This window comes from Cajanus cajan, chromosome 4 (genome assembly GCF_000230855.2).
Source record: "Cajanus cajan strain Asha chromosome 4, NIPB_CcT2T_4, whole genome shotgun sequence".
Taxonomy (NCBI): Eukaryota; Viridiplantae; Streptophyta; class Magnoliopsida; order Fabales; family Fabaceae; genus Cajanus; species Cajanus cajan.
In genome coordinates, this window is record NC_138520.1 from 40,828,654 (window position 1) to 40,851,850 (window position 23,197).

The following is a 23,197-nucleotide window of genomic DNA, read 5'->3' on the forward strand; positions in this document are numbered from 1 at the left end:
ATCATCCGATGTTGCACCTCCTTGCTGTATGTATGGGGCATTACACACTTCTATGCCTCTAGTCATATGGGGACCTTGCCCGATCCATTGAGGAATTTCTCCAAGATCCCCGTACGCCGCCGATATGCTTCCGAGTGGAAGGAAGAGATGGAACAGTGGAGCATTAATCACTTCACATGGGTTTGCCCTTGGTTCCATCCGAGCCATGTATTGACAAGATGCGGCAGTTATCCAAGCATACCATTGATGGGCCTCAGAGGTTGCATAGCCTACTCGCCTAAATTGGTTATGAGACAACTAATGAGGACCCAAATTGTTCCTACTAAAGAGGAGCTTGGAGGGTTGTGTTTCTCCTATGATTCCGAGCATCAAAGGGATATGCACTCTGTCATAAGAGCGTGGGAGAGACCAACCTATGAGGGAGATCTTGAGCTTGGAAAGCCTCGGGTATCCGCCTCCACCGACTACGAGAAATGGAGGAACGAGAGGGGGGTGTCTCAGCCATCCACTTCTTGTGCAACTACAGCAGCAAGGAAGGTGTTGCAAGAACAAGTCGACGCCTTGACCAAGAAACTGGAAATCCAAGGAGCTCAAATGAGAGCTCTCGAGGAGAAAAACGAAGCATCCAGTTTCCTCATTGATGGTCTTCAAAGGCAATGCAAGAAGAAAGACCACGAGATAGAGCGGCTCAAGGATGAGTGTGCTAACCTCAACGAGGAGACTACTCGGGCATCTAAAATACCAAAGGTTGAACCGGGTAATCAACTCCAAGAAGTCAATGTCAAGATAGCACGCCTTGAAGCCGAGCATGCAAAGCAGGCACAGTTGATCAGGGACATGCAAGAGGACTTGCTATCGACTCGATCCGACGCACAGAAATGGCGGGAAGTCGCTCAACGACAAGCCGCAAACCTTTCCGACTTCCGCAAAAAGGAAAGGGAAGGATTGGCACGAATGGCTAAACTCCAAGAGGAGAAGGATCGAGCCGAAGACGAGCTTAACGAGCTGCAGGCCATGATCAACTATCACATTCAGAAAGCGAAGGAGGCTCAGAAGACTTGTGATGATATGAGCCAAGCCGTCCACTCGCAAGTTGAAGCAATGGCACGCCATGTTGAGGAAGCCGAAGAAGAATGGCAACGACGTATGAACCCGCCTGTGGGCTTCTACCGGCTTTTCTCTTTTTGTAAAAAATTGCTTCAAAGCATTGTATAAAAAGTTGTACACTTTCTTCAATGAATAAAATCGAATTCTTGAGATTTATCGCCTTTGCATCTCATAGTCATTCATTTGCATTTATCTCTCCCGGTAATTTAATAATAAATGTTAATAAAAAGAAAGAAATAATCGATGCGTATGTTCAGAATGGATCGCACGCCATTGGTCATTAAATGCAAACCAACAACTGCGCAAAGCGAACACACGACGACACCGTTGTTGGTAATCAAAACAGACGAAAGGGAAGGTCCGACGCCGTTAAGGATTGTCGCTCCAAGGCCTTTCCCCTACAAAACAAATAAGGCTGTGCCATGGATATACGACATCCGTTCTTCTGCCGATTGCGATATCTCTAACATCGCTGGACTTGGGGGCATGACTAGGAGTGGCAGGATCTACACTCCCGAAGATCTGCACGATAAAGCTCCCAAGAATAAAGGAAAAGAAAAGGAGAAAACCGAGGAAGATAGAGAATCCGAGGAGGAGACTGATGAGTTGTTAAAATTCATCAAACAAAGCGAGTACTCCATCGTGGATCAACTTCACAAGACACCAGCAAAGATCACTTTGTTGTCGTTGATCCTAAGCTCCGAACCGCATCGGCAAGCTCTGTTGAAGGTCTTGAACGAGGCATATGTGTCGCATACCATCTCCCAAGACAAGTTTGAGGGAATTGTTAGCCACATCACGGCTAATGATCACCTCACTTTCACCGATGAAGAAATCCCCGCCGAGGGACCTAATCACAACAAACCCTTGCACATCTCTGTAAAGTGCAAGGAGTACCACATCGCAAAAGTCTTGGTGGATAACGGATCTTCCTTGAATGTGATGCCCAAAAGAACTCTTGATCAAGTGGCAATCAAGGGAGTCCAAATGCGCCCGAGTAACATGATCGTTCGAGCTTTCGACGGTTCTAAAAGAGAAGTGGTGGGAGAAGTCAATCTTCCAATCCAAATTGGACCTACCATCTTCAACGTCGAATTCCAAGTGATGGATATTACTCCTGCATACAGCTGTCTCCTAGGCCGACCTTGGATTCATGATGCGAAAGCTGTACCCTCTACGCTCCACCAAAAAGTCAAATTCATTGTGGGTGACAAACTGGTGACTGTACAAGCTGAAGATGACATACTCATCAGCAAGCCATCCAACATACCTTATGTGGATGCAGCAGAGGAAGCTTTGGAAACCGCCTTCCAAGCATTGGAAATTGCCAATGTTGAAACGTTTCCCCAAGAAATGAAGAAGGTAGCCCATATGCTCACAAAGAACGGATACTTGCCAGGACAAGGATTGGGCAAGTACTCCCAAGGAATCCCGGAGCTACCTATTATCAAGGACAATCCGGGGAAACAAGGGTTAGGATACAACCCTGTTAAAGATCAAAGAACGAAGAGGAATCAAGATCCTTCTCAACGTTCTTTAAGCCAGATCTTTAAGAAGGCTGGTTCACAAACATCAAGGCCAGTTGTCGTCATCAAGTGTCCTTTTCCTTCTAATAGGGATGTGTAAATTCAGTGACTATTAGAGATCACTCCTCGGGGACAGCCCGACCCCCGAGCCTCGATAGGGCACATGTTTCCATCATGATTATAATAAAATCATTCTTCATTAATTTCTTATTGATTCTTTTCTTGCTTACAATAAAGTTCTAGACCACATTATTTAACCCTGTTTGAACGAACATAAGTGAGGTTAAAATCGTCTTAATAATCAATAAACCCGCATCATTTTTATGTGGAAATGTGCATGACAGCTTGGAGCACTTTTTCTTGGCATCAATAAATGCCATCATGGATAAAGAAATCCTAAAGATAATAAGCTCGGCAGGAAACCCAAAAGGGGACTGCGCAAAATAAGAGCAAAAGACCCGCTAGGAATCCCACAAAAGGGTGACCTAGGCAAAAATTAGGGTTACAAAATAATGAACAAAAACAAAAGCCCGCTAAGACATCACAAATGGGTGTTTTAGGCAAAAGTTAGGGCCGTCAAAAAAGGGAACAAAATAAATCCGTGATGGTAACATCAATTGAATTCGACAAGGAGCTCAAGAAAAGCTATCCAAGTTGTCAAAGCACAATCATTAATAACGAAGATGTGCTTAACTTCATAAATGTTTAATCGAACAAACCTAAACACAATAAGCCTGCCATTGGCCAGCCATTCTTACAAAATCCATTTTTCAAAAATAAAACAATCCCCTCTAAAACACAAACTTTTGAAAAAATATACCTTTTCCTTCTTTCCTCTCTTGTCCCCAACGATTTTTGAATAATCTAGTGGAAACATGGAGATATAGTGGTCAATAGGAGGGTTGACACATCTTCTAAAGGAAGGGAGAATCATTTGGTTGATAACACCAAAAATCAAATACGCATCGTTCCTCGGTTACAGAAATCGGCAAAGCACAGTCTGTCTGGAGGAATGGCAAGATCCAAACAAAGAACGCATCGATTAATTCTTTTGAAAAACTGAATCAAATAGAATTAGGTGCATCTCATTTGCATACATGCATACAGATGATAGGTGTACTAGAAGACCACTTACTCTCTGTTTATCTAAAAAAAAAAAAAAAAAAAAAAAAAAAAAAAAAAAAAAAATCATCATAAATCAGAAAAATCCAATACGCCCGTATTGGTATTAATACAGTCGTATTGGAGTTAACGTTAAGGACAACGTTTCAACTCCAATACGGGCGTATTAAAATCCAGTACGCCCGTACTAAACCCCAACACGGTCGTATTGAATCCAATACTGTCCGTATTAATTGTAAACTTTGTACATCAACGGAAAGGCCAATACGGCCGTATTGAATCCAATACGGGCCGTATTGGCAGAATTTTGCCTATAAATAAAGACTTCCCCTCCCTCATTTTGCATACCTTTCTTCATTCTCCACATTCCTTGCTTGTGAGTGCATTCCTAGAGAGATTATCGGAAATGGCAGAATCTTCTCGCAAAAGGCAGAGAGCCCCAGCCAGACGTGTAATGACAGATCGACACCGGGACCGGCTACAGCTTATAGAGACGTTCACCATCGAGCCGTCAAGAGTGCTCGACTTTGAGCTTCTCCAAGCAGTGGGCTTGGAGAATGACGTCAGGAACTACTTCGACGCCATAGGATGGGGATTTGTCCTTAATCCACCATCCCAGCTATATTTGACGGCCACGAAGGAGTTCTTGGCTACAGTCGGCGTCACGGAGTCGACTAACAGCTATGGGGAGGATGTTTGCGCGGTGGATTTCTGGATGAATGAAGGATACCGCTCGCTGACGTTGGACGAGTTCAACGTCCAGGCAGGGTTTTTCAGCCGCACTGATCAGCTGGCATTCCGAGATGCCATATGCGAGTGGCCTGATCAGTGGACTCCGGTTGAGATGTGGAGTTTGCTCACTGGCCGACGGGATTATCATTCAGGGGTGAAGGGCTCCCGGCTCCCGACTGCTCTTAGGATCTGTCACAAGATCCTCACCAGTACTATTCATGGCAGGTCCAAGAGTCAGGAGTCGATTACACGACCGGATCTGCTGGCCTTATATTGCATGGCCACCGGCCGGAAGGCCAATCCTGGATATTTCTTCCTTGAGCACGTGAAGAAGTTTGGGGTACGAGAGGGAGGAGAGTCCAGACAGGGGTACATCTTGGTTGCCCCACTCCTCTCACAGCTGGCGGAGACATGGGGATGTCCCGATGGTGCAGAGCCAGGGGCATTGGCGCCAAAGTTGATTGGTGCCTCCACCCTGATTAACATGAAGATCATCGCTAGATCGCCAGGAGGGGGGTTTGTGCGAGTAGATGGCCTCGAGACCTTTGACGACCTCCTCAACAACCTCGACTTTGAGGGAGGCGACACCCCGCAGCCAGAGGCTAGCACGTCACGGTCGGACAGGGGATACTTTGACGCCCGCTTCGACACACTGCAGCAGAGCATTGACACGCGATTCGATGCTTTTCAGCAGAGCATCGACACGCGATTCGATGCTTTTCAGCATAGTGTCGGTACATGGCAGCAGAGTACCGATGCTCGACTAGATACCTTGGTGCAGGGGTTCGACAACCTCTCCGTCTGGATGCATCGCTGCTTCCCGGACTCGCCACAGGACCCGCCAGCAGAGGAGTGAAGACTGGCTTCTGTTTTATTGCTTTTTCATGTACTAGTTTGGTTGGGCTTAGCCCCATTTCTCAAATTTTTCTTGTACAAATTCATTTTTAATGAAATTTGCCACTTTTTCTCTAGCAATTTAAATTCTGTACAGCAAAAGCCAAAAACATAAAAAAAGGCAAAATACAGAAAAAGCCAAAAAAATAAAAAAGGCAAGGATACAGAAAATCCAACAATCAGTTTGCACAGAATAACTGAGCCTGGAGAGGCTTGCCGAAACAATACTCCTCATCCCCCACATCAAAGAATAATTGAGCCTGGAGAGGCTCGCAGAAATAATACTCCCCAGAGAAACCTCAACTCACGCTCTTGGACTCAAAATCCCCAGCAAGAGCTATCAAAGCAAGATCGACGACATTCCCAATGGACGCACGATCACCCAAGCAGAATATCCAAGTCAAAGGACTTAAACTTCCTCAGTGAAGATAGCTCTCCAACTCAAGTGTCGAGTGAGGCTAAGCCTGTAGAGGCTTCCTAAATAATACTCTGGGATACATAAGATCCCCAAATCCCCAGTCGCCTACTCAAGAGGCATCCCTGCAGAAGGAAAAAATAAAAAAATCAATAATCATTCCCCAAGTGGAATCTGGCTCTCAACCAATCATTGAACGTCAAGCTGATACGCCTAACAGAAGAGGCTAATCAAAATCAACGACAAAATCCCCCAGTGGATAACAGCCTACACAGAGGCAGCAAAATCAGAAAACCAAAAGAGACACCCGAACAAGGATAACCGGGATACTCCACCAACGTCGAAAGGACGTCAGCCAATCATAAGGCACCGCTCACATCAGAAAGAGCATCTTTGTGTCTGCACCCAAAGGAATCAGAAATTCCCCAGTGGGAACCAACTACGCAATGGAAAGTTGGGACACAAGAACCTATGAGTAACTGCACATCCCCTAGACGGATCCCTGCGTTATCCAGCCCTTAGTGGCACAAAATCAAAAAACAACCGTCGAAGCAGCATCGTGGACTGTGGAGACAAAATCATCACGAATCCCTGGAAAGGAGATATTCACGCTACCCCGTCGTCACAAACACGGAGGTATGCAGCTTCCGGCTCGGGCAATGAGCGAAGCTATCTCTGGAAAAGGGGTACTCACCGCTCACCGTTGTCACAAAGGTACTTAGCTTCCGGCTCAAACAAAGAGTGAAGCTAAGCCTGGAGAGACGGTACTTACAGCTTCCAGCTTGGGCAACAAGCAAAGCAAGGCCTGGAGAGGCAAAACTCACACTGCTCACCGTCGTCACAAAGGTGCTTGGTTTCCGGCTCGAACAAAGAGCGAGACTAAGCCTGGAGAGGCGAAACTCACACTGCTACCGTCGTCACAAGGGTACTTAGCTTCCGGCTCGAACAAAGAGTGAAGCTAAGCCTGGAGAGGCGATACTCACAGCTTCCAGCTTGGGCAGCAAGCATAGCAAAACCTGGAGAGGCTACTCGACAATTTTCCACCGGAAGACGCTACAAGTCAGAAGGTCGGCGCATCACCCGGACAATTGGGTCAACTCCTTTACTTGTCAGCCGGTACACCAAAAGGCCGTCCGACTAAGTAAAGGGGGGGCAGCTGTAGACCCCTAAAATTGTCCGGGACGGAAATAAAGCTTGAAGACTCTCAAAGACTGAAGGAAGATCAGCCAGAAGGACTCCTGGAAGGCCCTAGGAGGGTTCTCTGTAGGTCTAGAGGTCTTAGGATAGCTCAAAAATAAGGAAGTGGAGGGAATGAAGCCCAATACGGCCGTACTGAACTTAATACGGCCGTATTGAAGCTTCAATACGACCGTAGTGAACTCAATACGGCGTATTGAAGTTTCTGAAACTTCAATACGGTCGTACTGAAGTCAATACGACCGTATTGACACTTCAATACAACCGCAGCGAACTCAATACGGGCGCATTGAAATTTCTGAATTTCAATACGACCGTATTGAACTTCAATACGACCGTATTGAAGTTCAAAAATTTCAATACGGCCGTATTGCCCCTGTAGGCCGTATTGCGCCTATTCCCTATAAATATGACGTCAATTGGACGTCATTCCACACTTTTTTCAGATAGTTTCAACCCTCTCCTTGAGTATTCTGGGGTTTTTGAGCAGTGTTCTGCCCTAGAAATCACTCGGAGAGTTGATCCGACGAAGTTCTTGAGCCCCGAGCCATTTTGCTTGAGGATCGAACCTAGTCGAGGGGAAATCTTTTTGATTCCCTTAGTTAAAATTTTGTTCTAGGAGAGCGAGGAGCGGGCTTGTAGAGCGAGGGAACGCCAAAACGCTTCCCAGTTCTTTGCAATATATAAAAGCACGCTTCAAGAGGTTTCCCTTCAATCCTTCCTTTTACTGCTTTCTGTGTGCATATTTAAACTGTCATCATGTAGATAGTCAATTTATAATTGCTTAGAATAAATAGGGGTAATTTAGTAATTTTATACTGTTCTTTTAAAAATAATCTGTCATAGGGAACCCGAAAGGGGCGCCGTGGGGTGCTAACACCTTCCCCACGCGTAACCGACTCCCTTACCCAACTCTGGTTGTAGTGGCCAAAGTTGATTTTTAAATCAATTGCCTTATCCCTTTTTCCAATGTTTTGAGTAAAACATTGGTGGCGACTCCACGAACCCTCCTTTTATGAAAACCACTAATCCATGGAGGGTCCCGTTTGGGATTAATATGGATTAGTGAGCCTTTTAATAAAATTGCTCGTTTGACGAGGTCTCAGTTTGAGAATAAGTCATTCTAGCAATCCACTATTTTTTAAACAAATAAACGAGTCCAACCATCCTTCGCGAATGCCGAAAGCCCGTTTCGGGCCGGTGGCGACAAGCCTCATCCCTATAAATATGACGTCAATGGGACGTCATTACACACGTTTGGACTGAGTTTTAACCCTCTTCTTGAGTATTCTGGGTTTTTTTGAGCAGTGCTCTGCCTAGAAATCACTCGGAGAGTTGATCCGACGAAGTTTTTGAGTCGCGAGCCATTTTCTTGAGTCTCGAACCTAGTCGAAGGGAAATCCTCCGGATTTCCATAGTTAAAAATTTTATAGGAGGGAGCGAGCGGTCTTGTAGAGGGAGGGAACGCCAAAACGCTTCCCAATTTCTGTCAAGATATATAAGAAAGCACGCTTCAAAGGTTTATCTCTTTAAAGTCCCTTCTTTTACCGCTTTCTGTGTGTACATATTTAAACTGTCATCATGTAGATAGTTAATTCATAATTGCTTAGAATAAATAGGGGTAATTTAGTAATTTCGTACTATTATTTTTAAATAATCTGTCATAGGGAACCCGAAAGGGGCGCTGTGGGGTGCTAACACCTTCCCCACGCGTAACCGACTCCCTTACCCGACTCTGGTTGTAATGGCCGAAGTCGATTTTTGAATCGATTGCCTTAAATCTCTTTTTCCAATGTTTTGAGTAAAACATTGGTGGCGACTCCATGAACCCTTCTTTTTTATGAAAACCGCTAATCCATGGAGGGTCCCGCTTGGGATTAACATGGATTGGTGAGCCTTTTAATAAAATTGCTCGTTTGACGAGGTCTCAGTTTGAGAATAAGTCATTCTAGCAATCCATATTTTTAAACAAACAAAAGAGTCCAACCATCCTTCGCGAATGCCGAAAGCCCGTTTCGGGCCGGTGGCGACAGATGGCGACTCCACTGGGGAAGCCTCGAGAGTCAGTCCCATTTAGTGACAGATTATTTTTAACAAATAATAGTTAAAATTACTTCATTACCCCTTGCTTGTATGATAACACGTTTTACCTATTTGGCTTTAAATAATTGTTGTATGTTTAAATTTTTGCAATTGTTTGAAATAAAAACTGCACACAAACCTTTGCACACAACAGTTCCCTCTATACCCGGGGGCATGAGTGGTAAGCCATAGGGAGTGGATGTTAGTACGGCCGGTTGTCGAATGGGTCTATAGGTGCCCGTAGACCGTTGTCGGAAAGCATCACTCAAGGTGATAACCATGAACTCGAGTCCGACAGTGCGTTGGAGCTTTCCATCGACTTACGACGAGAGGAATTGGGTCCCTATAATGGGGGCACCTTGGGGGCCTCAGACCGGTGAGAACAGTTAGAACCACCTTGAATATGCACTTTTCTGCAGGATACCCCTACCTCGTGATTCGCTCGTGACTGTTCGTGGATGAGTGAATTGTTTGTGCATTTTTATGTGACATTGTATGAGCATACATTGCACCTTTTAAACATACAACATTCCTTTTTAAATAAAAAGAATAAATAGAAATAAAGATCTTCTAGTACATGGTGTTAACATCTACCTTCATTGCATTCATATAGGTAGTTTCCCTTTTCACCCAAAAAATACAAAAAAGATACAAAATATCCAAAAGAAAAAATATGTATTTATCCAAACCAAGCAATATCATGCATCATCTTAGGAAAATCCCAAAACATGATAATGCTTAGTTGAATAAACACTATGCATGCATATTCATCTCCATCATCTCATATCATGCATTGTATTGTAGAATATGGAAAGGTCTAAAGAGATGCATGGGCAGTTGAAGAAAGTAGACTTCTTGTTATACCATGCTGAGAGGTTGGATCACCTCTGTACTTTGATGCCAAGAGAGGCTCGCGTCAAGTTTGAGAAATCATATGGACGAGTCCTCGACTTGATGAAGATCTGTGTGGATCCAGCATTTTTGAGAGCACTGGTTCACTTCTGGAGTCTCGATTTGCACTGCTTCGAGTTCCCCCAGTTTGACCTAGTTCCTACTCTCGAGGAATACGAGCTCATGCTACGATGGCCTAAATCAGCCGGGGTCTATATCTTTCATGACAACCATGTGGCCGTGGAGAGAGTTGCCACTCAGGTCAAATTACCATCACGATCAGCCGCCTTAGTGGGGAACGGCAGTATTAAAGGTTGGAAGCTTGCTATGATTGAGGACCACCTTTCTTCCTTGGCTGGTGAGGGAGATTGGTTAGCTTTCAACAAGACTCTAGCGTTAGCTGTGTTTGGGATGATCCTATTCCCCTTTCACGCTAACACAGTGGACCACGCTGCGATGGACGCTTTCTTCGCTTGGGACGTACACATGAAGAGTCCCGTGCCTGCTATTCTTGCCGACACCTTGCTCTCTGTTCATCTGTCTCAACAGAAGCAAGGAAAAATCATCCGATGCTGCACCTCCTTGCTGTATGTGTGGAGCATCACTCATTTCTATGCCTCTAGTCATATGGGGACCTTGCCCGACCCTTTGAGGAGTTTTTCAAAAATTCCCGTACGCCGCCGATATGCTTCTGAGTGGAAGGAAGAGATGGAACAGTGGAGTATCGAGCACTTCACGTGGGTTTGCCATTGGTTCCGTCCAAGCCATGTATTGATGAGATGCGGCAGTTATCCAAGCATACCATTGATGGACCTCAGAGGTTGTATAGCCTACTCACCTAGATTGGTTATAAGGCAACTGATGAGGACTCAGACCATTCCTACTATAGAGGAGCTTGGAGGGTTGTGTTTCTCCTTCGATTCCGAGCATCAGAAGGACATGCACGCTGTCATGAGAGCGTGGGAGAGACCAACCTATGAGGGAGATCTCGAGCTTGGAAAGCCTCGGGTATCCGTCTCCATTGATTATGAGAAATGGAGGAGCGAGAGGGGGGTGCCTCAACCATCCACTTCTTGTGCAACCACAGCAACAAGGAAGGTGTTGCAAGAGCAAGTCGACGCCTTGACCAAGAAACTGGAAATCATGGGAGCTCAGATGAGAGTTCTTGAAGAGAAAAATGAAGAATCCAGTTTTACTATTGATGGTCTTCAAAGGCAATGCAAGAAGAAAGATCACGAGATAGAGCGGCTCAAGGATGATTGTGCTAACCTCAATGAGGAGGCTACTCGGGCACCCAAAATGCCAAAGGTTGAACCGAGTAGTCAACTCCAAGAAGTCAACATGAAGATAGCACACCTTGAGGCCGAGTATTCAAAGCAGGCACAGTTGATCAAGGATATGCAAGACGATCTGCTTTTGACTCGATCCGATGCGCAACAATGGCGGGAAGTTGTTCAACAACAAGCCGCAAATCTTTCCGACTTCCGCAAAAAGGAAAGGGAAGGATTGGCACAAATGGCCAAACTCCAAGAGGAGAAGGATCGGGCCGAGGATGAGCTTAATGAGCTGCAGGCCATGATCAACTATCATATACAAAAAGCGAAAGATGCTCAGAAAATCAGTGATGATATGAGCCAAGCGGTCCATACTCAGATTGAAGCAATGGGCCGTCATGTGGAGGAAGCCGAAGATGAATGGCAAAGACATATGAACCCGCCTGTGGGTTTTTACCGGCTTTTCTCTTTTTGTAAAAAGTTGCTTCAAAGCATTGTATAAAAGTTGTACACTTTCTTCAATTAATAAAAATTGTATTTTTGTGATTTATTGCCTTTGCATCTCATTAGTCATTCATTTGCATTTATCTCTCCCGGTAATTTAATAATAAATATTAATAAAAAGAAAGAATTAATCGATGCGTATGTTCAGAATGGATCGCACGCCATTGGTAATTAAATGCAAACCAACAACTGCACCAAGCAAGCACACGGCGACTCCGTTGTTGGTAATCAAGACAGACAAAGGGAAAGGTCTGACACCGTTAAGGATCATCGCTCCAAGGCCTTTCCCCTACGAATCAAATAAGGCTGTGCCGTGGATATACGACATCCACTCTTCTGTCGACAGCGATATCTCTAACATCGCTGGACTTGGGGGCATGACTAGGAGTGGCAGGATCTACACTCCCGAAGATCTTCACGACAAAGCTCCCAAGAATAAAGGAAAAGAAAAGGAGAAAACCGAGCAAGATAGAGAATCCGAGGAGGAGACTGATGAGCTGTTAAAAATCATCAAACAAAGCGAGTATTCCATTGTGGATCAACTTCACAAGACACCAGCAAAGATCACTTTGTTGTCGTTGATCCTAAGCTCCGAACCGCATCGGCAAGCTCTGTTGAAAGTCTTGAACGAGGCATATGTGTCGCATACTATCTCCCAAGACAAATTTGAGGGGATTGTTAGTCACATCACGGCTAGTGATCACCTCACCTTCACCGATGAAGAGATCCCCGCTGAGGGACCAAATCACAACAAGCCCTTGCACATCTCTGTAAAGTGCAAGGAGTATCACATCGCAAAGGTCTTGGTGGATAATGGATCTTCCTTGAACGTAATGCCAAAAAGAACGCTCGATCAAGTGGCAATCAAGGGAGTCCAAATGCGCCCGAGCAACATGATCGTTCGAGCTTTCGACGGATCTAAAAGAGAAGTGGTGGGAGAGATCAATCTTCCAATCCAAATTGGACCCACTATCTTTAATGTCGAATTCCAAGTGATGGACATTACTCCTGCATACAGCTGTCTCCTCGGCCGACCTTGGATTCATGATGCGAAAGCTGTACCCTCTACGCTCCACCAGAAAGTCAAGTTCATAGTGGGTGACAAACTGGTGACCGTACAAGCTGAAGATGACATACTCATCAGCAAGCCATCCACCATACCTTATGTGGATGCAGCAGAGGAAGCTTTGGAAACCGCCTTCCAAGCATTGGAAATTGCCAATGTTGAGACGTTTCCCCGAGAAATGAAGAAAGTAGCCCATATGCTCACTAAGAACGGATACTTGCCAGGACAAGGATTAGGCAAGGACTCCCAAGGAATCCCGGAGCTACCCATTATCAAGGACAATCCGGGGAAACAAGGGTTAGGATACAACCCTGTTAATGATCAAAGAACGAAGAGGAATCAAGATCCTTCTCGACGTTCTTTAAGCCAGATCTTTAGGAAGGCTGTTTCACAAACGTCAAGGCCAGCTGTCGTCATCAAGTGTCCTTTTCCTTCTAATAGGGATGTGTAAATTCAGTGACTATTAGAGATTACTCCTCGGGGACAGCCCGACCCCCGAGCCTCGATAGGGCACATGTTTCCACTATGATTATAATAAAATCATTCTTCATTATTTCTTATTGCTTCTTTTCTTGCTTACAATAAAATTCTAGACCGCATTATTTAACCCTGTTTGAATAAACATAAATGAGGTTAAAATCGTCTTAATAAAAATAAACCCGCATCTTTTTTATGTGGAAGTGTGTGACAACTTGGAGCACCTTTCCTTGGCCTCAATAAGTGCCGTCATGGATAAAAAGAAATCCATTCAGGACAAAAATCCTATAAAAAAAAACAAAAAGCTCGGCAGGAAACCCAAAAAGGGGACTGCGCAAAAATAAGAGCAAAAGACCCGCTAGGAATCCCACAAAAGGGTGACCTAGGCAAAAATTAGGGTTACAAAATAATGAACAAAAACAAAAGCCCGCTAAAACTCCACAAATGGGTGTTTTAGGCAAAAGTTAGGGCAATCGAAAAACAGAATAAATCCATGATGGTACCACCAACTGAATTCAACAAAGGGGCTCAAGAAAAGCTATCCAAATTATTTAATCACAAATGTTAATAACCAAGACGTGCTTAACTTCATAAGTGTTTAATCAAACAAGCCTAAACACTTAAGCCTACCATTGGCCAAGCCATTCTTACAAAATCCATTTTTCAAAAAATAAATAATCCCTTCTAAAACACAAACTTTTGAAAATATATCCTTTCCTCCTTTTTTCTCTTATCCCAGCGATTTTTTTAATAATCTAGTGGAAACATGGAGATATAGTGGTCAATAGGAGGGTTGACACATCTTCTAAAGGAAGGGAAAGATCATTGGGTTGATGACACAAAAAACAAATATGCATCATTCCTCGGTCATAAAAGTCGGCAGCGCACAGTCCGTCTGGAGGAATGGCAAAATCCAAGCGAAAAACGCATCGGTTAATTCTTTTGAAAAATGAATCAAATAGAATTAGGTGCATCATACTGCATACATGCATACAGATGATAGGTGTACTAGAAGATCACTTATTCTCTGTTTATCTTAAAAAAAAAAAAAATAAATAAATAAAAAAATAAAAAAAAAATTTAATACGCCCGTATTGAATTCAATACGGCCGTATTAAGACGACCGTTGAAGCAACCTTTTAGCTTCAATACGGGTGTATTAAATCCAATACGCCCGTATTGAATTCAATACGGGCCGTATTGGTTGCCAAAATTGCCCAATAACGGCTACACCAATACGGCCGCATTGAATCAATACGGGACGTATTGGCGAAAATTTGTCTATAAATAAGCGTTTTCCTTCTCATTTTTGCATTCCAATCTTCATTCCTCTGCATCCTGCTTGTGAGTGAACCCCAAGAAGAAACCTCAGAAATGGCAGAATCATCTAGAAAGAGGCAGAGGGCCCCAGCTCGACATGAGATGACAGACAGACATCAGGAACGGCTGCAGCTCGTAGAGTCATTCACCTTCGAGCCGTCGAGGGCGCTCGACTTCGACATTCTACGTACTGTGGGCTTGGAGGATGAAGTCCGAGGCTACTTCGACAGTATAGGATGGGGATTCCTCCTTGATCCCCCTTCTCACCTGTACTTGACGGCGACGAAGGAGTTTCTGGCCACTGTCGGCGTTACTGAGTCGACAAACAGTTTTGGGGAGGCTGTCTGCTCAGTTGACTTCTGGATAAACCAGGGGTACCGCTCACTGACGTTGGACGAGTTCAACGTCCAGGCAGGATTTTTCAGCAGGACTGATCAGCTCGCATATCGAGATGCTATATGCGAGTGGCCTGATTAGTGGACCCCGGTCAACATGTGGAGAGCGATCACAGGCCACGAAGACTATCATGCCGGGGTGAAGGGCACCCGGCTCCCGACCGCTCTTCGGATCTGTCACAAGATCCTCACCAGCACCATCCATGGCAGGTGGAAGAGCCCCGAGTCGGTGACACGGCCGGATTTATTAGCATTATACTGCATGGCCACCAGTCGGAGGGCCAACCCCGGATACTTCTTCCTCGAGCACGTTAAGAACTTGGGGGCACGAGAGGGAGGATCTAGGCAGGGATACATCCTGGTTGCCCCACTCCTCTCACGGCTTGCGGAGACTTGGGGATGCCCAGACGGCGTAGAGCCAGGGCCATTGGCACCGAAGCCAATTAATGCCTCCACCTTGATCAGTATGAAGATCATAGCGAGGTCAGGAGGGAGGTATGTACGAGCGGACGGCCCCGACACCTTTGCCGAGCTCTTCAATGACGTTGATCTTCAGGGCGACGGCAGCCCACAGCCAGAGGCCGGCACCTCACAGTCGGATAGGGCCTACTTTGATGCCCGCTTTGACGCTTTACAGCAAAGCATCGATACTCAATTCGATGCTTTTCAGCACAGTATCGGCACATGGCAGCAGAGCACCGATACTCGACTGGACACTTTGGTGCAGGGGTTCGACAACCTCTCGGTCTGGATGCACCGCCAGTTCCCCGCTCCTCCACAGGACCCGCCGGCAGAAGAATGAAGACCGGCTTTCTTTTTCCTATTTTTATGTATTTGTTTGAATGGGCTGCGTCCCATCATTTCCCTTGTACAAAATTTCATGTTTATTTAATGAATGAAATTTTTCACTCTTTGAGTCTAAATCTTTTAACACTTTTATTTCTGTACAACAAAAGCCAAAATCAACAAAAAAAGGCAAAATACAGAAAAAAGCCAAAATCAAAAAAGGCAAAAATATAGAAAAAGCCAAAAACGACAAAAAAAAAAGGCAAAATACAGAAAATCCAGCAAAATTGTACAGAATAACTAAGCCTGGAGAGGCTTGCAGAAACAATACTCTCTCATCATATAGAATAACTGAGCCTGGAGAGGCTTGCTGAAAAAATACCTCCTCAGAATAATTGAGCCTGGAGAGGCTTGCCGAAATAATACTCCCGCAGAATAACTGAGCCTGGAGAGGCTCGCCGAAATAATACTCCCTAGAGATATCTCAGCTTCCACTCACAGGCCAAATTCCCTAGTGAAAGCTATCAAACCAAGATCAGCAAAATTCCCCAAGGGAGGCTTGATCATCTAAACAGAATATCCAAGTCGAAAGGACTTAAACTTCTTCAGTGGAAGATAGCTTTCCAACTCAAACAAAGAGTGAAGCTAAGCCTGAAGAGGCTTTCTAAATAATACTCTGGGATACATAAGATCCCCAAATCCCCAGTCGCCTACTCAAGAGGCACCCTTACAAAAGGAGAAAAATAAAAAATAATAAATATTCCCCAAGTGGAATTCGGCATCTAGCCAAACCACTAAACATCAAGATGATTTGCCTAACAGAAGAGGTCAATCAAAAATCAACATCCAGAATCCCCAGCGGATAACAGCCTACACAGAGGCAGCAAAAATCAAAAAATCCAAAAGAGTCACCCGAATAAGGATAACCGGGATACTCCACAACGTCAAAGGACGTCAGCCAATCATAAGGCATCGCTCACATCAGAAAGAGCATCTTCGTGTCTACACCCCAAGGAAACAGAAATTCCTCAATGGGCACCAACTATGCAAAGGAAAGTTGGGACACAAGAACCTATGAGTAACTGCACATCCCCTAGACGGATCCCTGCGTTATCCAGCCCTCAGCGGCACCAAAATCAAAAAAACAAATCGTCAAAGCAGCATCGTGGACTGTGGAGACAAAACCATCACAGATCCCTGGAGAGGGCAAACTCACATTGCCAACGTCGTCAAGAACACGGAGGCAGACCCTGGGGAGGCCAAACCGCAGACCCTGGAGAGGGCAAACTCAACTGCCTAGGTTGTCAGAAACACCAAAGCAGAGCCTGGAGAGGCGGTACTCACGCTACCAAAGTGTTCAGAAGCACGGAGGTATGCAGCTTCCAGCTCGGGCAGCGAGCGAAGCAAAGCCTGGAGAGGCGGTACTCACAACTTCCAGCTCGGGCGTCGAGTGAAGTTGAGCCCGGAGAGGCGTTACTCACAGCTTCCAGCTTGGACGGCAAGCGAAGCTAACCCTGGAGAGGGCAAACTCAACTGCCTAGGATGTCAGAAGCACCGAAGCAGAGCCTGGAGAGGCGGTACTCACAGCTTCCAGCTTGGGCGGCAAGCGAAGCTAACCCTGGAGAGGGCAAACTCAACTGCCTAGGATGTCAGAAGCACCGAAGCAGAGCCTGGAGAGGCGGTACTCACAACTTCCAACTCGAGCGTCGAGTGAAGTTGAGCCTGGAGAGGCGGTACTCACGCTACTAGAGTGTTCAGAAGCACGGAGGTATGCAGCTTCCGGCTCGGGCGACGAGCGAAGCAAAACCTGGAGAGGCTACTCAGCAAATTTTCCACTGGAAGACACTACAAGTCGGAAGGATGGCCTTATTCCCCGGACAATTGGGTCAACCCCTTTACTTATCAACCGGTACACTAAAAGGCCGTTTGACTAAGTAAAGGGGGGGCAGCTGTAGACCCCCAAAATTGTCCGGGTCGGAAATAAGACTCGAAGACTCTCAAAGATCGAAGGAAAGTCAGCCAGAAGGACTCCCAGAAGACCATAGGATGACTATCTCTAGGTTTAGAGGTCTTAGAGTAGCCAAAAATAAGAAAGTGGGAGGTTTGGAGCTCAATACGGCCTCCTTGGAGTTCAGTACGACCGTACTGCACATTTTGAACTACAATACGGCCGCACTGAACTCAATACGGCCGTATTGAAGTTTTTGAACTTCAATACGGCTGCATTGAATTCAATACGGCTGCACTGAACTTCAATACGGCTGCATTGAATTCAATACGGCTGCACTGAACTTCAATACGGCTGCACTGAACTTCAATACGGCCGTATTGAGGTTTTTTGAACTTCAATACGGCCGTATTGAATTCAATACGGCCGTATTGTAGTTCAAAATTTCAATGTGGACTATATTGAACCCCAGAGACCGTATTGAGCCTCATCCCTATAAATATGACGTCAATGGGACGTCATTACACACTTTTGGACTGAGTTTTAACCCTCTTCTTGAGTATTCTGGGTTTTTTTGAGCAGTGCTCTGCCTAGAAATCACTCGGAGAGTTGATCCGACGAAGTTTTTGAGTCACGAGCCATTTGCTTGAGTCTCGAACCTAGTCGAAGGGAAATCCGGAGGATTTCCATAGTTAAAAATTTTATAGGAGGGAGCGAGCGGTCTTGTAGAGGGAGGGAACGCCAAAACGCTTCCCAATTTCTGTCAAGATATATAAGAAAGCACGCTTCAAAGGTTTATCTCTTTAAAGTCCCTTCTTTTACCGCTTTCTGTGTGTACATATTTAAAATGTCATCATGTAGATAGTTAATTCATAATTGCTTAGAATAAATAGGGGTAATTTAGTAATTTCGCACTATTATTTTTAAATAATCTGTCATAGGGAACCCGAAAGGGGCGCTGTGGGGTGCTAACACCTTCCCCACGCGTAACCGACTCCCTTACCCGACTCTGGTTGTAATGGCCGAAGTCGATTTTTGAATCGATTGCCTTAAATCTCTTTTTCCAATGTTTTGAGTAAAACATTGGTGGCGACTCCATGAACCCTTCTTTTTTATGAAAACCGCTAATCCATGGAGGGTCCCGCTTGGGATTAACATGGATTGGTGAGCCTTTTAATAAAATTGCTCGTTTGACGAGGTCTCAGTTTGAGAATAAGTCATTCTAGCAATCCATATTTTTAAACAAACAAAAGAGTCCAACCATCCTTCGCGAATGCCGAAAGCCCGTTTCGGGCCGGTGGCGACATGGGGATATGGTGGTCAACCAACAAGTGGAAGTAGAGTTTTCTATTGGGAACTATAATGATAAAGTTAAATGTGATGTAGTTCCCATGGAAGCTTGTCATATTTTACTAGGTAGGCCATGACAATTTGATAAACAAACTCATCATGATGGCCTAACTAATAAAATAACTTTCACTCACAAGGGTAAGAAGTTTGTGCTTCATCCTCTATCACCTTCCCAAGTGATGGAAGATCAAGTACAAATGAAGGCCAAACGTGAGCAAGACAAAGAAAAATACAAAACAGTTGAAAAAAAAAACAACAAAAAAACCCCTAAAAATTAGGGAAAAAGAGGATTCTAGAGAGACTAGTGTTCCCTCTCTAGAGATAGTTCAAAGAGAGACTTTTGATTCAACACCTTTACATAAAACCTCTCTCTTTCTTGAACCATCTTCTCATATCCTCATGTGTAGAGGAACACTAACTTGCACTGCCACATCATCTTTGGAAACTTTTCTACCTCTTGTGGTGAAAAATCTTTTAAAAGAATTTGATGATATATTTTCCAAGGAAGGCCCCATTGGACTTCCTCCTTTTAGGGGAATAGAACATCAAATAGATCTTGTGCCTGGGGCTAGTCTTCCAAATAGACCAGCCTATAGGACTAATCCACAAGAAACCAAAGAGATAGAGAAGCAAGTACAAGAGTTGTTGGAGAAGGGTTGGATTCAAAAGAGTCTAAGCCCTTGTGCTGTACCAGTCATCTTGGTGCCAAAAAAAAATGGAAAATGGAGGATGTGTTGTGACTGTAGAGCCATCAACAACATCACCATAAAATATAGGCACCCAATTCCTAGGCTTGATGACATGCTTGATGAATTGCATGGGTCATCCATATTTTCCAAAGTAGATCTTAAGAGTGGATATAACCAAATTCGAATCAAGGAAGGTGCTGAGTGGAAAACCGCTTTTAAGACTAAGTTTGGACTATATGAATGGTTAGTAATGCCTTTTGGGCTTACTAATGCACCTAGCACTTTCATGAGGCTGATGAATCATGCCCTTAGGGATTGCATTGGTAGATTTGTAGTTGTTTATTTTGATGATATTTTAATCTATACCAAAAGTCTAAGTGATCATGTGGATCACCTAAGGCAAGTCTTTCTTGTCCTTGTAGACCCCTAAAATTGTCCGGGTCGGAAATAAGACTCGAAGACTCTCAAAGACCGAAGGAAAGTCAGCCGGAAGGACTCCTGGAAGACCCTGGAAGACCCTGGAAGACCCTAGGATGATTATTCGTAGGTTTAGAAGTCTTAGAGTAGCTTAAAATAAAGATGTGGGAGAATTGAAGCTCAATACGGCCTCCTAGAAGTTCAGTACGGCCGTACTGAACAATTTGAACTACAATACGGTCGTACTGAAACCAATACGGCCATACTGAAGTTTTTGAACTTCAATACGGCCGTACTGTAGTTCAAATCTTCAGTACGGGCCGTATTGATGTTAGAGGCCGTACTGCGCCTCACTCCTATATATAGGACGTCATTTGGACGTCATTCCACACTTTTTCCAGACTTCTGGACCCTCTTGCTGAGTATTCTGGGGTTTTTGAGCAGTGTTCTGCCCTAGAAGTCTCTCCGAGAGCCGATCCGACGAAGCTCTTGAGTTCTGAGCATTTAAGCTTAAGGATTCGAACTAGTCGAAGGGAAATCTTTTTGATTTCCATAGTAAAAATTAATCTTTAGGGAAGGAGCGAGCGAGCGTGTAGTGGGAAGGAGCGCCAAAAAGCCTCCTAACGTCTGTTTGAATATATAAAAGCACGCTTCAAAGGTTTCTTTTCCAAATCCTTTCTTTTACTGCTTTCTGATTGTTGCATTGCATGTTTAGAATTTTCATCATGTAAATATTTTACTTATAATCGTTTCTAATAAATAGGGGTAATTTAGTAATTTTACACTGTTATTTATGAAATAATCCGTCATAGGGAACCCGAAAGGGGCGTTGTGGGGTGCTAACACCTTCCTCACACGTAACCGACTCCCTTACCCAACTCTGGTTGTAATGACCAAAGTTGATTTGTGAAATCAATTGCCTTATCCCTTTTTCCAATGTTTTGAGTAAAACATTGGTGGCGACTCCAAGAATCCTACTACTTTGCGAAAACCACTAATCCATGGAGGGTCCCGCTTGGGATTAACATGGATTGGTGAATCATTTAATAAAATTGTTAGTTCGATGAGGTCTCAGTTTGAGAATAAGTCGTTCTAACAATCCACCACTTTTCAAACTATAAAAACGAGTCCAACCATCATCGCGAATGCCAAGGTCCGTTTCGGCGGGTGGCGACAGATGGCTGTAGACCCCTAAAATTGTCCGGGTCGGAAATAAAGCTTGAAGACTCTCGAAGACTGAAGGAAGATCAGCCAGAAGGACTCCTGGAAGGCCCTAGGAGGGTTCTCTGTAGGTCTAGAGGTCTTAGAATAGCTCAAAATAAGGAAGTGGAGGGAATGAAGCCCAATACGGCCGTACTGAACTTAATACGGCCGTATTGAAGCTTCAATACGGCCGCAGTGAACTCAATACGGCGTATTGAAGTTTCTGAAACTTCAATACGGCCGTACTGAAATCAATACGGCCGTATTGAAGCTTCAATACAGCCGTATTGAACTCAATACGGCCGTATTGAAGTTCAAAAATTTCAATACGGCCGTATTGCTCCTGTAGGCTGTATTGCGCCTATTCCCTATAAATATGACGTCAATTGGACGTCATTCCACACTTTCACACTCAGTTTTGACTCCCTCCTTGAGTATTCTGGGGTTTTTGAGCAGTGTTCTGCCCTAGAAATCTCTCTGGGAGTCGATCCGACGAAGTTCTGGAATTCCGAGCACTTAGCTTGGAGATTCGAACCTAGTCGAAGGGAAATCCTCCGGATTTCCATAGTCAAAATTTTATAGGAGAGAGCGAGCGAGCTTGTAGAGCGAGGGAACGCCAAAAAGCTTCCCAGTTTTACTCAATATATAAAAGCACGCTTCAAGAGGTTTCTTCTTAAATCCTTCCTTTTACTGCTTTCTGTGTGCATATTTAAACTGTCATCATGTAGATAGTTAATTTATAATCGCTTATAATAAATAGGGGTAATTTAGTAATTTTATACTGTTATTTTAGAATATGATCTGTCATAGGGAACCCGAAAGGGGCGCTGTGGGGTGCTAACACCTTCCCCACGCGTAACCGACTCCCTTACCCGACTCTGGTTGTAATGGCCAAAGTTGATTTATAAAATCAATTGCCTTATCCCTTTTTCCAATGTTTTGAGTAAAACATTGGTGAGACTTTTAATAAATAAATTGGATAAGATCGACAAGGTCTCAGTTTGAGAACAAGTCGTTCTAATAATCCAATACATTTTCAAAACTAAAATAAAAGCGAGCTCGACCGTCTTCGCGACCGCCGAGGCCCGTTCGGGCCGGTGGCGACAGATGGCGACTCCACTGGGGAAGCTTCGAGAGTCAGTCCCATTTAGTGACAGATTATTTTTAACAAATAATAGTTAAAATTACTTTATTACCCCTTGTTTGTATGATAACATGTTTATCTATGTGGCTTTAAATAACTGTTGTTTGTTTAAATTTCCGCAATTGTTTGAAATAAATTGCACACAAACCTTTGCACACAACAGTTCCCTCTATACCCGGGGGCATGAGTGGTAATCCATAGGGAGTGGATGTTAGTACGGCCGGTTGAATGGGTCTATAGGAGCCTACGAGACCGTTGTCGGAAAAACATCACTCAAGGTGATAACCATGAACTTGAGTCCGACAGTGCGTTGGAGCTTTCCATCGACTTACGACGAGAGGAATTGGGTCCCTATAATGGGGGCACCTTGGGGGCCTTTGACCAAGTGAGAACAGTTAGATCCTCCTTGAATATGCACTTTTCTGCAGGAGACCCCTACCTCGTGATTCGCTCGTGACTGTTCGTGGATGAGTGAATTGTTTGTGCATTGTTTATGTGAAATTGTTTGAGCATACATTGCATTTCTTTAAACATACAACATTCCTATTCTTTTAAAAATAAGAATAAATAGGAATAAGAATCTTCCATTATACGGTGTTAACATCTACCTTCATCACATTCATATAGGTAGTTTCCCTTTTCACCCAAAAAATACAAA